This window comes from Mustela erminea, chromosome 1 (assembly GCF_009829155.1).
Source record: "Mustela erminea isolate mMusErm1 chromosome 1, mMusErm1.Pri, whole genome shotgun sequence".
Taxonomy (NCBI): Eukaryota; Metazoa; Chordata; class Mammalia; order Carnivora; family Mustelidae; genus Mustela; species Mustela erminea.
The window spans coordinates 171,459,102-171,474,006 of record NC_045614.1 but is presented as its reverse complement, the minus strand read 5'-3'; positions in this window follow the sequence as shown (position 1 = coordinate 171,474,006).

Sequence of the window (14,905 nt, the reverse complement as noted above, 5' to 3'; positions counted from 1 at the left end):
AAATATTTTGAGGAAAATCTGTAATTCTATTTTTAAATGTTGAAATTCTGATTTACATTTGTCCCCTTATAATTTTATCAGACTTTCCCCCAAAGAAGTATTACAGACCCTATGATTAAGAGTCAGATACCAAATTTTCTTTTTTGTCTTTTTTTAAAAGATTTTACTTATTTATTTGAGAGAGGGAGAGGGAGCACAAGTGGGGGAGAGGGGAAGAGGGAGAAGGAGAAGCAGACTCCCCACTGAGCAAAGAACCAGACAGTGAGAGAGGGGGTGATCCCAGGACCCTGAAATCATGATCTGAACCAAAGTCAGATGCTCAACCGACTGAGACACCCAATACCAAGCTCTTGAACCAAAAATTCTGAAACAAATGTCACTGTGCTTCCTGGCTTATTTTATCAGTGAGGTCTGTGATGGCTGACAACCTAATCCCCGACTTGATACAACAGAGTTCTTTAAAGTTACAAGTGTGCCTGGGTGCCTCAGTGGGTTAAAGCCTCTGCCTTCAGCTCAGGTCATGATCCCAGGGTCCTGGGATCAAGCCCCACATCAGGCTCTCTCCTCGGTGGGGAAGACTGCTACCCCGCTCCCTCTGACTGATTCTCTGTGTACTTGTGATTTCTCTTTCTCTGTCGAATAAATAAATATAATCTTAAAAAAAAATAAAGTACAAATTCATACTCAGTTTAGTACTTATTCTGACAATGATATTAAAGTATCTGATCAAAAGAAATCCCAAAGCTCTAATTAGCATCATTTACACAAAAATCTAGAGTCATTTATCAGTATCATTTTTCTAAAGCAAAACATCAAAGCTAGGTTTCTGTGATAAAAAGACATACTCCAATTATTTATATAACACACCTTGGCATCTTATTTAATAAAATGATGAGACAATGAGAACAGGGTGATAGAGTGGTGAATGTAATTCATTAACTAGACATTTTTTACAGCTAGAAGGAACCTAGATGTCCTTTACTCCAAAGGTTTCAATCTCGCAGCTGGTTTTGCACTTGTGTTTTCTTTGGTCTGCATTGTTTTGATTGCCAATATTAAACAATAGTACACTTCATATAAAAGATTCAGACTTTCATTTCTTATTAAAAATTTGGAATGTCTGGTCCAATTGCTCACATTAATATGGGACAAGTGTCTTCCAATATGCTAAAGTTATTCACTTAAATTTATTGTGCAATTTATAAGTTTGAGATTATTGACACGTTCTCACCCATCACTGCTCCATTCCTGGTACAGATGAGTATTCTAAACAAAATGCTAAAACATAAACCAACCAACAAACCACTACCGAAAAGAATCCTGTTCTTGATTTCATCAGGGCCTGAACCCTAGCTGATAAAACAGAGTATTGTTCAGTAGCACTTCTAAATCTCATTGTGACATACTTTACTTCTGAAGCTCGAGGAGAGAATATTCTTTTACTTAACGTTGCAGGATTACAGAGACAGAACCAGGCAGGTGAGGAGAGTGTACTAAGAGCCAAATTGGATACAACCCTTAAATTTTCATTATAGACCAAAGCCAGTAATTTTTATAGTGGCATGTGCTTACTGTATATTGCATTAAACAAAAGATATATATTTTCTTTATTCATTGATCAGTGGGCACTTAGGTTATTTCCATATCTTCTTTAACATATAATTGACATACAATATTATATCAGTTTCAGGTGTACTAGATAGATAGATAGATAGATAAAATTATATATTATACCGACAAGTCTATAATTACTCAATGCTCACCACAATAAGTGTAGATACTACTGTTGTTTCCATATCCTCACTATTATGATAATGCCACAATGAACATGGAAGTATAGATATCTCTTTGACATACTAATTTTGTTTCCTTCAGATATATATCCAGATGCAGGATTGTTCTTCTGTATTTAATTTTTTAAGGAACTATTATACTGTTTTCCACAGTGCCTGCACCAATTTAAATTACCTCAAACAGAGAACAAGAACTCCCTTTTCTCTACATCCTCACCAAGATTTGTTCTCTTTTGGGGTCTTTTTTTAACAGGTTTGAAGTGATATCTCACTGTGGGTTTGATTTGCATTTCCCTGATCATTAATGATATTGAGCACCTTTTCCTTTACCTGTTGCCCATTTGCATGTCTTTGGGAATTGTCTGTTTAAGTCCTTTAAAAATCTGTTTTAATTATTTTAATTTATTTAAACATTTTATGTGGATTTTTTTGTCACTGTGTTTTGAGTTCCTGATATATTCATGATACATTTTGGATATTAACCTCTTTTTTTAAAAGATTTTATTTATTTATTTGTCAGAGATCTAGAAAGAGAGAGAGGGCACAAGCAGGGACAGTGGCAGGCAGAGGGAGAAGGAGAAGCAGGCTCCCCACTGAGCAAGGAGCCCAGTGCGGGACTCCATCCCCAAACCCCAAGATCATGACAGCTGAAGGCAGACACATAACTGACTGAGCCACCCAGGCGTTCTTGGATATTAACCTCTTATCAGATGTAGGACTTGCAAATATTTTCTCCCATTCCATAGATTGTCCCTTAGCTGATTTTTTTTCTTTTGTAGTGCAGAAACCTTTTTTTTTAATTTATTTTTTTTAACTTATTTTCAGCGTAACAGTATTCGTTGTTTTTGCACCACACCCAGCGCTCCATGCAATCCATCCGTGCCCTCTCCAGTACCCACCACCTGGTTCCCCCAACCTCCCACCCCCAGCCACTTCAAAACCCTCAGATTGTTTTTCATAGTCCATAGTCTCTCATGGTTCACCTCCCCTGCCACTTTCCCTCAATTCCCTTCTCCTCTCTAAGTCCCCTTGTCCTCCATGCTATTTGTTATGCTCCACAAATATGTGAAACCATATGATAATTGACTCTCTCTGCTTGACTTATTTCACTCAGCATAATCTCTTCCAGTCCCATCCATGTTGATACAAAAGTTGGGTATTTATCCTTTCTGATGGAGGCATAATACTCCATAGTGTATATGGACCACATCTTCCTTATCGGATAAGGAAGATGCAGAAACCTTTTACTTTAACATAGCCCCACTTACTGACTTTTGCTTTTGTATTTTTGGTCATATATATGTATATATATGTGTATATATATATATATATATATGTATATATGTATATATATATAAAATCATGAAACCAAGGAGTTTTCTCCTTGGAGGTTTATGGTTTCAAGTCTTACATTTAAGACTTTGATCCAGTTTCAGTTGATTTTGTGAGTGGTGTAAGATAGGGATCCAGGTTCATTCTTCTGCATGTAGCTGTGCAGTTTTCCCAACGCCATTTATTGAAGAAGCTATCTTTCCCCCATTGTGTTCTTAGCATCCTTGTCAAAGATTGCTTGAACATATATGTGGATTTATATCTGGACTTTCTATTCCTCCTCACTAATCATTGTATCTGTTTTTATGCCAGTGCCATACTGTTTTGATCACAATAGCATTGTAATATAGTTTGAAATCAGGAATGATTTCATTCCTGAAATCAGGATGCCTCCAGATTTGTTCTTCCTCTAGATTGTTTTGGCAATTCCAAATCTTCATGTTGTACAATTTAAATATATACAATTTTACTTGTAAATTATATCTTAATAAATTAAGGGGGAGCAATAATTTCCTTGAAAATGAGCACAAGATGCTAGGAACAAACCCTGTGCATTTCCCCTAGACAAACTTGTGGTTAGAAATGTATATGTTTGTTACTTTATTGTAAGAAGGCCAAGACTAAGGAGAATAAAATCAAGTCATTTGCCATTTGACATAAGAAATTTCTTAATTTTCCCACCTACCCAAGGTGATAAAGCTATTATAAATTCCTTAATAGCCCAGTCTGATATGTCAAATTCATAATCTCAAGCAATTGCCAGGAAGCAGCATGTTAGAGCTCAAAATAACTTCAGAAAAACACTCCCTATGAATGTTTATCTAATGTTTATCTAATAGCAAGTAACTTGTATAAAAGTTTATGAAACCTTAAGAAACCTCCTTTTTAGAAACTTCTAAATTGTTCATCTAAATTTTTACTTCTTTTTTTTTTTTTTTTAAAGATTTTATTTATTCATTTGTCAGAGAGAGAGCGAGTGAGAGCAAGCACAGGCAGACAGAGTGGAAGGCAGAGTCAGAGGGAGAAGCAGGCTCCCTGCAGAGCAAAGAGCCCGATGTGGGACTCGATCCCAGGACGCTGGGATCATGACCTGAGCCAAAGGCAGCTGCTTAACCAACTGAGCCACCCAGGCGTCCCTAAATTTTTACTTCTTTAATTATTTGTTTAATTATACTTGTTTAATTTCATGGAGATACATATCTGAGACTACCACTATAGAAATAAAGAATAAAGAAGCAATATTTTCTATACAAAGATAAAGTTTATAATAAAAGTGGGTTCTTAGGCTTAAACAAAACATAAGTTTGCCTTAATGGTATTTCCTCAATAAACAAAATCTATTCTGGAACATGGAATAATCTAAACAAGTCTTTTTTTTTTTAAGTTTATTTATTTATTTATTTGACACAGAGTAGGCAGAGAGGCAGGCAGAGAGGGGGAAGCAGGCTCCCTGCTGAGCAGACAGCCGGATGTTGGGCTCAATCCCAGGACCCTGAGATCATGACCTGAGCCAAAGGCAGAGACTTAACCCACTGAGCCACCCAGGCGCCCCTAAACTAGTCTTTTACACAACTATAGAGAGACTAAAAACAAACATTTAACAACAAAGCCTATAGAAATAATTACCATATATGGTTAACACAGGAGCTACTGTGGGAATATCAAGACTGTTTCCCCACAAGACATCATTTGTAAAAGTAAGTACAGTCTATAAAAGCATAGGTTCTTCTGAAAGCTTTCTGGTTAGTTGTCTATTATCTAGCTCTTCAAACCAGTAGTCCACAGATAACCAGCCTTACAATGTATCACCCTGAGAGGTGGTTAAGAGAGGTTCTATTATGGTCAAACTTCTTGAGTCAGTTGCAGCCATCTATACTCCAGTGACAGATGTCTCTGAACAGAAACCCAGACCAAAGCTTCGAGAGCTGTAGTGCAATAAAGAATAAAGTAAAAATAAATAAATAATACAAAACAAAACAAACAAAAAAGAAAAAAGTCACAGGCATACCCTAAAACAAACAAAAAAATAAACAAACAAAACACTCTTAATGAAATCTGGAACCAGTACAGTTTATTAAGACATGACCATGGGGTGCCTGGGTGGCTCAGTGGGTTAAAGCCTCTGCCTTCGGCTCAGGTCATGATCCCAGGGTCCTGGGATAGAGCCCCGCATCGGGCTCTCTGCTCAGCAGGGAGCCTGCTTCCTCCTCTCTGTCTGCCTGTCCGCCTACTTGTGATCTCTGTCTGTTAAATAAATAAAATTTAAAAAAAAAAAAAAAAAGACATGGCCATGAAAAGAGATCCCAGGTAACATCTAGGACTTAGCATTTATAAGCAAATCTGAAGGTGACAAAAGTCATGTTGCAGTTGTGGCCCGAAAGCTAAATACCATTTTGTAGTCCAGGACCTTTCTAATACCATAAACCAAAGGACATCAGAGCAGAGGGGAGTGCATTCCTCAGAATGTAGTCATAATTGGGACTCAACAGCTCTTAGACATCAGGGAAGGCATCCTTATGCCAGCCCATGATTGCCTTTAATGGAGCAAAAACTCCATAGGAAACACTTGCCTTAAGAAGTCCAGTGTTTCTTGCACTGTCTCTGAACTGAATGTTTTTTTGGTTTTTGGTTTGTCTGGGGTTTTGTTTGTTTTTTGTTTTGTTTTTAAATTAGGTAGTCAGTAACCGAGGCAGTAATCTGAGAAGACGATGCAGTTTCAGATTTAGAGCTATCCTCTCATCAGACCACCTGATACTCATTGAAGTAAGAGCATTCCTGCTTTCTTATGGTCATCAGATCATTACTTAAAAATGGCACCACAGATGGACTTCTGAAAGCCAAGAAAAATTCACTCATAACCCAGGTTGCCAATGGAAAATGCCCTACAATAGAATAACAGGGGCAGCTATTGACAGTTATTTACAATTAGTCTTCTCCTGGCATAAATGCCTAGAATGACAAAACCTAAAGGTGAACCAGTTCTTTACTAAGAACATTTCACTATTTCCCTAAATGACTTCTGAAATCGACCTTCACCCTCCACACTAGGTTAGGAACTCCATTTATACTCTCCCCTCATTCCTAGCACTGCTATCTGTAATCACATCTATTACTACAGGTCATAACTTCATTAATAGCTATCTTCCACCTCTGTTGTAAGCATCTATGAGGGCAGGCCCTGATACATAGTTTGTGCATTGTAATTACTAACCAATAAACATATGCACATGTGAATAAATGAATCCCCATGAAGAAAGTAAAAACACATTATGATCTCACTGATGGATCTCACTGGAACAGTCTTATAAAGTCTACTGTGCACTTGTTAACTACTTTGTGAAGGGGCCTTAGAACTTCAGTCATAAAAGGTATAATTATCAGTTATGATATGTCATAGTAGCATATGCTTTTGTTTTAAACTCCTGGTTAATTATGGACGTTATTGTATCTTCTGGAGAATCCACAAGCAACTGAAAAGAAAATCCACAAGCAACCGAAAATTTGGCTCACCACCAATCCACCCACATTTTGCCCAAGGAAAGGAAAACAATTTGTTGTTTCTGAAGGATCCCAGTCTTCATCTCCTCTTTGCCTTTTTTATTTTAATATAAGTTCCATCTTTTCCTTTAATAGAGTACATCAATTTATCATTGTTTCTCTTATCAATAGAGTACTAAGAATTTGTCATATGTTGTTGAATTATATTCCAAAGTCTGTGGAGTTTCAAAGAGATTTAAAAACAATAGGTGATGGAGATTACAGATATTTGTCATGATGAGCACAGGGTGATGTGAAGTATTGGATCACTATACTGAACACCTGAAACTAATATAACACTGTATGTTAACTAATTGGAATTAAAATAAAAACTCTAAAAAAAATAAAACAAAAGGTACATTTTAAAATATTTGTGAAGAAAAACCTATAATAGTTTTGGTTAAATGACATTCATCTAAGGAAAATTAGAAAAAGTAACTTAAGGCACAAAATTTTTTTTTAAAGTCAATATATAACAGTCTGAGTTCCTGATCTCAAACTGAAACCAACTGTGGCTAACAAGAACAGAAAAGCAATCATATTAGTGATATAAAATTCCAGTCACTAAGTAAATTTATTAGATGTTTGATAAACACTAACTATACACATACACACTAATTAAAAGACTCTTCACAGAATTATAAACGCACTGTTCTATCCAAAAAAAAAGCATAATTGGGGCACCTGGGTGGCTCAGTGGGTTAAAGCCTCTGCCTTCGGCTCAGGTCATGATTCCAGAGTCCTGAGATCGAGCCCTGCATAGGGCTCTCTGCTCAGCGGGAAGCCTGCTTCTTCCTCTCTCTCTGCCTGCCTCTCTGCCAACTTGTGATCTCTGTTTGTCAAAAAATAAATAAATAAAATGAATAATTGTTTACACTCTAGGGGCATTTAATTTATGGATGTAATAATTTTTTAAAAATAAAGCTTAGTATGTTTTGTTACCATGGAAATTTTTAGCAGCATCACCACCTAAGCCAACCTCTACAATGTTGATGTCTTAATTCTACTTGAGATTTAATAGAAATATATAACTGAAAACACAATAGGCTCACATCCAGTTTTTGCCTCAGCAAAGACAGTTTCCCTTCTTCTATTCTTCAGTAGAAATTGAGGCATAGAGAGTTTAAATAGCATGTCCATGTTATACAACTAGTTCATTGCAAATTCAAGCTCCTGACTCATAATATAGGGCTCTCTATTTACTACCATAGCCCAAAACTACAAAATAAAGCACTATATTGTCACACACTATCAAATTCCACCAAGAATTCAGGTTTTGGAGGGTTCAGGTTAAAGAGCCTCAGTTAGTCTTGTTCAGTACTTTGTGTATTTAACACTGATTCACTATACTTGGAAGAAGGAGCTGAGATTATTCCCAATTTCCACAAATAATAAATATATTTTGCCTTGTTTAAAGATATACTTATGTAAAATACAGACACTTGTTAAGATCCTCTTTGGTTTCACTCACATGTAAAACTAACCCATTTTTAAATCCAGTACAGATGAGGATATGATTTCCACATTAAAGAGCCAATAGAGATTTTCAAATAAAATTCTCCCACAATTCACACCAGCAACTGTGTAGTTAACATCTCTTCTCACTTTGTGTATTTACATGACCATTTTCTCTACTTCCTACTGAAAAATGTCCAAGAACTTATTTCCAGACTGTTTAAGTTAGATGAATTTAAACAAAGGTTAATCAGTCTCAATTGTTTAAAAGTGGGTCACAGATTTTGTTTCCCCTTAAATTAAAATGCCTCGTGGCTGTTGATGTGAGAATACAGAAAGGTCACCAGCTTCTTCCTTTGCCTCTGAAAATAAACAAGACACTGGGGAAATCTTTTGACCAATTAATTTTTAGAAAAAAATATTTATTATGTCTAGGATAATAAATGTTAAGAATCCTTCCCACATGCCATTTTCCCCTAAATCATTGCATAGTCATAGAACTCCATGGAAAACACTGCTAAGAATAGGTGTAACATCCTTATAGGTGCCAGCTCTGTGTTGTACACAAGGTGGAGGCTGCCAAAGCCAATAACATGAGCCTAACTGGGGGTTTAATCACCTCTTTGTTAACAAAGGGCTTCCTGAGAGGTTTTACTATAATTTTCAATGCCAATATAATGTATTTTCTTCAACTTAGGAATTACATATTGTAGGATCACCTCTGTCACCCTTAAACCTAGCACAAAATTTCCACTATACCATTGGGATGCTATACTATTTATAAAATGTTTTAAAATTCTGAATTAGCTTGGTACTTCAACTTTCCAATTCAGTTCTCCTAATTCAAGGACTGATAGAAGCATCCCACTTACACTTTTTTCCTTTTTCACAAAAACAAACATAACAAAGAAAACTTGGAGATACAAGATTTATAGATTTTGATAAGCAGTGATATTTCATGTACTGCAAGTAATTAGGAAGAAATTCAGCATTTTTCCTATGGTCACAGAAAGTTAATATAATAAGGACCAGTGTGCATATGCACATATTAGGACACTCTGAGTGCATACACACATTTGAAGATAGTGAGGCTCCTGTCTCACAGAAAACATTCTCCATTCTAATATTTGGTGCCTACTGTGTCTGGGCCACACACTGTGCTAAGCATTGAAGAAAGGGTAAAGAAGAGTCTAATTTTCTGGGGCCAATTTAAGCTAGATGCTAAACCAACAGCCATGATATAATGTAACTAATAGAATATGAGGTGGGAAGTGGGATTAGTTTTGGGAATGAGGTGTGAAGAGGATAAGGTGGAGGAGAAAACAGGGTGAAGTAGGGATGCTTACAAATTTTGTAGGAGGCTGTAGAGATTCGAGATAGATAAATTACATTGTAAAGTACCTAATTAGAGAAACAGTAGGATCACAGGACAAGGTAATTAAAGGTGTAACCCTATTTGGGAGGAAGTACAAGGGATGAGACAAATGCCGTCACTCATGCATGCAAAAATACACATTTGTTTTCCATTTTTCTAAAGGAAAAAAGCCAGCTCATAAAAACTGTTTTCAGAATTATCTACTTACCTTGTGAAACAATACCATATTTCATTTTTTTACAACAATGTATAAAATAAATTGTAGGGAGGTCTACCATTGGCCCAAGAAATGGATCTCCTCTACCTCATCCCACCAACTAGTTTACACACATTAGACGTGTACCTAAATTGTACTCACAGCTAGGTTGAGGATCTCAAGTCCCTAGATTTTGACAGCACAACCACCAAGCAACACCTGGCTTGAGGGCAAATAAGAATTTGTTTCCAAGGCTATCAATAAGGAAGCTGAGGTTAGAAAAGATATAAGCTTCAGGAACAACTGTTTGTCTCCCAACTAGTACTTTAACTAGTGGGGAACTAACCTACTTTGTGATGCCTTGCCCTTTAAGAATAGCATGGGTGCTAACACTAAACTTCCCTTTCTAGTTCTTATATTCTTCCAATAAAAAATTCATCTTTTTTCCTTATAAATTCATCTTTTATTCTTTTGATTCTTTCATACATCCTAGTAATCACCAGATTTTTAAAATTTTGTTTATAAAAGTTACTTTTTTTCCCCTTTTTAATGTAAATTCCAGTTAAATGACGTACAGGGTAATACTGGTTTCAGGAGTAGAATTTAGTGATTCATCACTTTTATAACACCCAATGTTCATCACAAGTCCCCTCCTTAATGCCCATCTCCCATTTAACCCATGCCCCCATCTACCTCCCCTCCAGCAAACCTCAGTTTGTTCTCTATATTTAAAAGTCTATTTTATGGTTTACCTGTTTCTTTTTCTCCTCCATGTTCATCTGGGAGTTTTGTTTCTTAAATTCCACATATGAGTGAAATCATACATATTTATCTTTATCTGACTGGCTTATTTCACTTCACATAATACACTCTAGCTCCATTCACAACATTGCAAAGGACAAGATTTTGTTCTTTTTCACGGCTGAGTAATATTCTACTGTACACACACACACACACACACACACACACACACACTCTCACGTATCTACCACATCTTTATCCATTCATCAGGCAATAAACAAGTAGTAAATAAATAACCTTTTAAACAGTATTTTTGTATCCTTTGGGTAAATACCTAGTAGTGCAATGATTTTATCATAGGTAGTTCTATTCTTAACTTTTTGAGACACCTCTATACTATTTTCCACAGCGGTTGCCCCAATTTGCATTCTCACTGACAGTGTAAGAGAGTTCCCCTTTCTCAACATCCTCACCAAATCTATTGCTTCCTGTATTGTTAATTTTAGCCATTCTAACAGATGTGTGTTGTTCTCAGTGTAGTTTTGATTTGTATTTCCCTGATAATGAGTGATGCTGAACATCTTTTCATGTGTCTGTTGGCAGTTGGATGTCTTTTTTGGAAAAATGTCTGTGTCTTCTTTCATTTCTTATTTGTTTTTTGGGTGTTGAGTTTCATAAGTTCTTTTCATAAGTTTCATAAGTCCTTTATCAGATATGTCATTTGCAAATATCTTTTCCCATTTCAAAGGTTGCCTTTTAGACTTGTTGATTGTTTCCTTCATTGTGCAGAAGGTTTTACCTTGATGAAGTCTCAATAATTCATTTTTGTTTTTGTTTCCTTTGCTTCCAGAGACATACCTAGTAATAAGCTGCTATGACTGATTCAAAGAAGTTCCTACTGTGTTCTTCTCTAGGATTTTTTTCTAGGATTTTGATGGTCTCCTAACTCACATTTAGATTTTTCACCCATTTTGAACTTCTTTTTGTTTATGATGTAAGAAAGTGGTACAATGTCATTCTTCTGCATTTTGCTGTCCAGTCTCCTAATAATATTTGTTGAAGAGATGTCTTTTTTCCATGGGATGGTCTTCCCTGCTTTCTTGAAGATTATTTGGCCATATAGTTGTGGGTCCATTTCTGGGTTTTCTATTCTGTTCCATTGATCTATGTGTCTGATCTATGTGCCAGTACCATACTGTCTTGATCACCACAGTTTTGTAATATATCTTGAAGTACAGATTGTGATGCCTCCAGCATTGCTTTTCTTTTGCAAGATTGCTTTGGCTATTTGGGATCTTTTGTGGTTCCATAGAGATTCTAGGGTTGCTTGTTTTAGCCTTGTGAAAAATGCTGGTGGTATTTTGATAGGGATTTATGTAGATTGTTTTGGGTACTATAGACATTTTAATGATATTTGTTCTCGATCCATGAGTATGAAATGTTTTTCCATTTCTTCATGTCATCTTCAATTTTTTTCGTAAGTGTTTAGTAATTTCACAGTATAAATCTTCTACATCTTTGGTTAGGTTTAATGCTAAGTAACTTAAGGTTTTTGATGCAATTGTCAATAGGATCAATTCCTTGATTTCTCTTTCTGCTTCTTCCTTACTATCGTATAGAAATGCAACAGATTTCCATACATTGATCTTATATAATGTAACTTTGCTGAATTCACTCTTTGGTTCTAATAGTTATTTGGTGGAGTCTTTCAGATTTTCTACATAGAGTATCATGTCTATGAATAGCGAAATTTTGACTTTTTTATCAATTTGGACACCTATTATTTGTTGGTTATTGTGTGATTGTTGAAGCTAAGACTAAGTCTTCGCATACTATGTTAAATGGTAATGATGAGAGCAGACATCCTCATCCTGTCTTGTTCCTGCCCATAGAGGAAAAGCTCTCAGTTTTTCCACATTGAGGATGATATTAACTGTGGGTGTTTCGTATGTGGTCTTTATTATGTTGAAGTATGTTCCCTCGATCCCTAGTTTGTGGAGGGTTTTTATTGAGAATGGATGCTGTACTTTGTCAAATGCTTTTTCTACATCTATTGAGAGGATCATATGGTTCTTATCCTTTCTTTTATTAATGTGGTATATCACATTGAGTGACCTGTGACTATTGAACCACACTTGCAACCCAGAAATAAATCCTACTTGACCGTGGTAAATGATTCTTTTAATGTACTGTTGGGTTCAATTTGCTAGTATCTTGAGAAATTTTGCATCCATATTCATCAGAGATATTGGCTTGTAATTTTCTTTTTTGGTAGGGTCTTTGTCTGATTTTGGAATCAGGGTAATGTTGGTATTGTAGAATGGGTTTTCTATTTCTGTTTCTATTTTCTATTTCTATTTCTATTTTTGGAACAGTTTGAGAAGAATAGGTATAAACTCTTCTTTAAATATCTGGTAAAATTCCCCTTAGAAGCCATTTGGCCTTGGACTTCATTTATTGGGAGATTTTTGTTTACCAATTCAACTTTATTTTGCTGTTTATTGGTCTGTTCAAGTTTTCTATTTCTTCCTGTTTTAGTTTTGGTATTTATATGCTTCTGGGATTTATCTATATCTTCCAGATTGCCCAGTTTGTTAGCATATAATTTTTCATAATATTCTCTTACAGTTTGTATTTCTGTGGTATTGATTGTGATCCCTCCTCTCTCATTCATTATTTTATTTATTTGGGTTCTTTCTCTTTTCTTTTTGATATGTCTGGCTAAGGGTTTATCAATTTTATTAATTATTTCAAAGAACAATTTCCTGGTTTCATTGATCTGTTCTACTGTTGTTTTTTTTGTTGTTGTTTCTGTATTATTCATTTCTGTTCTAATCTTTATTATTTCCCTTCTTCTGCTGCTTTGAGGCTTCATTTGTCGCTCTTTTTCTAGCTCCTTTACGTGTAAGGTTAGGTTGTGTGTTTGAAACTTTTCTTGCTTCTTGATGTAGCCCTGTATTACTATATACTTCCGTCTTGGACTGCCTTTGCTGCATCCCAAAGACATCCCAAAGATTGTCATGTTTTCATTATCATTTGCTTCCATGTACTTTTTAATTTCTTCTTTAATTTCTTGGTTAACCCCTTCTTTCTTTCTTAGGATGTTCTTTCATCTCCATGTATTTGTGTATTCAATTTTTTTTCTTGTAGTTGACTTCAAGTTTCAAGTCTTGTGACTGGAAAATGTGCATAACATGATCTCAATCTTTTTGTGATTGTTGAGGCCTGATTTGTGAACTGGTGTGTGATCTCTTCTGGAGAATCTTCCATGTGCACTTGAAAAGAATGAATATTCTTCTGCTTTAAGATAAATGTTCTAAATATATCTGTTATATCTCTCTGAAGCATGTGTCATTCAAAACCATTGTTCCCTTGCTGATTTTCTGCTTATACTATCTGTTCATTGCTGTAAGTGGTGTGTTAGAGTCCACTACTATTATTTTATTATTATCAATTAGTTCCTTTGAGTTTGTTATTAATTCTTTTATATATTTGTGTGCTCTCAAGTTTGGAGCGTGGAGCACAAATATAATTGTTAAATCTTCTTGATGGATAGACCCCTTTATTATGATATAATGCCCTTCTTCATCCCTTGTTATAGTCTTTAGTTTAAAATCTAGTTTATCTGATATAAATATGGATACTCCAGCTTTCTTTGGACATCCATTAACATGATGGATGGTTCTCCATCCCCTCAGTTTCCATCTGCAGGTGTCTTTAGGTCTAAAATAAGTCTCTTGTGGACAGCATATAGATAGATATTGTGTTTTTATCCATTCTGATACCCTATGTCTTTTGATTAGAGAATTAATCTATTTAAATTCAGAGTGATTATTGTTAGATATAAATTTAGTGCCATTGTTACTACCTGCTAAGTCATTGTCTGGAGATTTAATCTGATTCTTTTCGGTCTTTGTCATTTTGGAGCTTTCTTTCCCACTCAAAGAGTCCTGTTTAATATGCCTTGAGGGCTGGTTTAGTGGTCACCTACTCCTTTAGTTTTGTTTGTCTGGGAAACTCTTTACCTCTTCTTCTATTCTGAATGATAGTCTTTCTAGGTAGAGTATTCTCAGCTGCATATTTTTTCCATTCAGCATATTAAAATATATCATATCACTGCCTTCTTGCCTGCCAAGTTTCTATGAAGAGATCTGCTTCAAACCTGATTTGTCTTTTCTTGTAAGTTAGGAATTTCTTTTTTCTTGCTGCTTTTAAGATTTTTTTTCTTTATCTTTGTATTTTGTAAATGTAGCTATGGTATGTCTTGGTGTTGGCCTACTTTTGTTGATTTTCGATGGGAGCTCTCTGTACCTTCTGGATTTGGATGCCTATTTCCTTCCCCAGATTAGGGAATTTTTCAGCTAGAATTTCTTCAAATAAAACTTATTCTCTCTTTTCCCCTCTCTTCTACTTCTGGGACTGCAATGATAGGAATGTAATTATACTTCTGGGAGTCACTGAGTTCCCTAAGCCTAC